Genomic DNA, 2,995 nt, shown 5'->3' with positions numbered 1-2,995 from the left:
GCAATACTAGTTTGTTTCTTTCTAGCCTAATAGATTACACTATTGTTCAATAAGAAAACATATCCCGATGTAAATTTCCTTTCATCCTAATCTCCTCCCCAATAAACATCTATATATCTGGTTATATTTAAATCACATCCTTGATAGCACAAAGAATAATCCATTGTGCCTTTCAAATACCTTAGTATCCTTTTCACTGCCTTCCAATTAGATTGACCTGGATTTGATTGGTATTTTCTTATTAACCCAACAACATAGTAGATATCGGGCCTTGTACATATTGTTTCATACATAACACTTCCTACTGCACTAGAGTAAGGAACTATTTCCTTTTGATCCTTTTCTTGTGGAGTTTTGGGACACATTTTTTCATTTAAGCTTTTGCCTCTAGTAATAGGAGTATCGATTAGCTTGCAATTTTGCATTCTAAATTGTTTGAAAATTTTCTTAATCTATGCCTCCTGTGACAGAGCTATTGTCCTCTCAGAATGATCTCGAGTTTAACACCCTAAACCCAGCCTAGACGTTATGGTCGAATCTGGCGATGTCACATAGAAAGGGATTTGTAGACAAGATTGTCGAGTTTAAAAATCGTTACAGTAAGTTAGCTTTTATTTAATTCGAAAAAAAACTAGTTGATTTGCTTTAAAACTTGTCTCTTAACGGAAGCTTTTGTAACCAATTAATTTAGGGAAAATCGTTTCTATTTACGAAAAACCTTAGTTTTTAGGACAAAAATCGTGCTTTGTGGAGTTGCAGTTTTTTTAAAAAATCTATAAAAAAACAGTATAAAGTCCCAAATTTAAAGCCAACCAATCTATAGTCCAGAAGATATATCAAAAACCTCAAATAAGTAATAAATTCTAGGCATTAATGGAAAACGGTCTAAAATTTACGTGTGGCCACCGTCGAGTCCTCCACTGTACTGACTCGTCAAGTCTGGGGATTACCTGTACAGGTTAAACAAAGAAAGGGTGAGTTTTCGTAAACTCAGTGTGTAATCCCCTCAGAAAACATGTATACAAATAATCAACAAAATTCAGTTAGATACAGTCTGAGGCCTGTGCCCATCACAAAATCAGTTTGGGCCTTAGCCCATTCAGATACAGTCTCAGAAATACATTAGGGCCTTGGCCCATATCAGTTACAAAATGCAGATACAGTAAATCAGAATCCTACCCACTAGCCTCTACACACCATCTCCATCCAACCCTACACACCATGTGGGGATTAAATCAACCCACTCATCCCTACACACCATGTTGTACCAAAATGCGGCACATAATCAAAAGGTTGCAGCTAAGTTGCCAGATAACAGGCTTAATAGCCTTTCAGACACTTCCTCCAAATATCATCAACCTACCTCGATGTAAGGCAACATACAAAATATGCCATGCCATTATGCAATTAATAGTACATACATTCAGATATCATAAGTCATGCTAGGTGTAGAAATCAGACAGACAGATCACACATATAGGGGTCTAAGTAAAGCTTATCGACCCTACAGTAGGTCCACTATCGACTTAGGCAACCCGTGCAACATTACAGAACTTTTCAGAAAAATAGGCTCACACGCCCATGTGGCTTACTCGGCCCAAATTGGCCGTGGCCACGTGATCTATTTTTAATGTAACCCGTGCTAGTTAATTATTCATATATGTTTTCACTATTTACTTATATGTTCCTTCAAAGCTGTCTACTCGAGTCACTATTACTAAATTATTTATATCTTGAGCTACAGAATTCCAAATTAAGATCTGCTTGGTGTCTTTGAAACTAGACTCAAATACCTTTCTACCATAAAATTTTCAAAATTTTTGGTTTAGCCAATAAGTACAGTAAAATCTTCAAACCTACCCCTGTTCTGCTATCTGACAGCTTCGTCCCTTCTTTTCTAAAAATTAATTATCTCTTAGTACAATATTTGGATGATGTTTCCATTTGTTTCTATTGAAAATAGACTCATTAGTAATTTAAAAATATAAATTTTAACCCCTAATTATTTTTCTCCTATTTTTGATGATTTTCCAAAATAAGAACAAGTGAATCCAAATTCATTCTGACCTTATCTCACAAAGTTTATTATACCTCACAATTTGCAATTCCATTACTTACACCGTTTCTTCTATGAGAAACTAGACTCAATAAGATTTAATTCCATATTTTTTTCATCCTCTAATTTGATTTCAAAAATTTGTGGTGATTTTTCAAAGTTAGCCTACTGTTTCTGTCCAAACAGCAAGCAATTTCAACTTTTCGTCGAATCCTTTTTTTTTTGCGTTTCGGGTACACACCTGGTTTTGTTTGATGCTAAAACAGTCCTCGGGCACTCCAAAGCCTATAATCAAGATACTCAACATCAATTTAACGTATTTACAAGCAAATTGACAACCAATAACGAACAGAAACCCAACTTACCACCTACGATAACCCTCCGTTTAACTATTGTTAATATGAGAACACTGAATTCACCAGTTCGAGCCTCCCCCTACGCCCAAATCGTAGAGAAAAAACATTACCACTTCAGTCGCTAAGAGATTCATGATAGAAATGAAGAGAAACACTTACCGAAACTAAGCAAGCACTAACCGCATGCGAAAACGAAGGAAAATAAATAGATTAGGAAAAATAAAGAAGAAGAAAAAGAAGAGAAAGATGGAATAACTCAGAGAATTTTGGCAAAAGGAGAGGGAGAAGAATAGATGGCAGAATTTTTTTGGAAAAGAGATTTGAAATTTGGTTATGGGAAAATAAATAAATAAAATCCCGATAACTCCCAAAATCCCTTAATCTTCTCCCCGAATTCCCACTACACATCCACTACTTAGAATCCTCCAATTACACAACTCTATCTCGAAATATGAGCAAAAAAAATAGCACTCTTGCTTGCATAAGGATTCGAACACAAAACCTCTACCATAATCACACACCATTTAACCATCAGACCAACAGGCCCATTCTGATGTAATTTACCTAATAATCAAATAAAAGC

This window comes from Gossypium hirsutum, chromosome D04 (genome assembly GCF_007990345.1).
Source record: "Gossypium hirsutum isolate 1008001.06 chromosome D04, Gossypium_hirsutum_v2.1, whole genome shotgun sequence".
Lineage (NCBI taxonomy): Eukaryota > Viridiplantae > Streptophyta > Magnoliopsida > Malvales > Malvaceae > Gossypium > Gossypium hirsutum.
The sequence above is the reverse complement of the archived record's forward strand: the minus strand, read 5'-3'. Positions refer to the sequence as shown.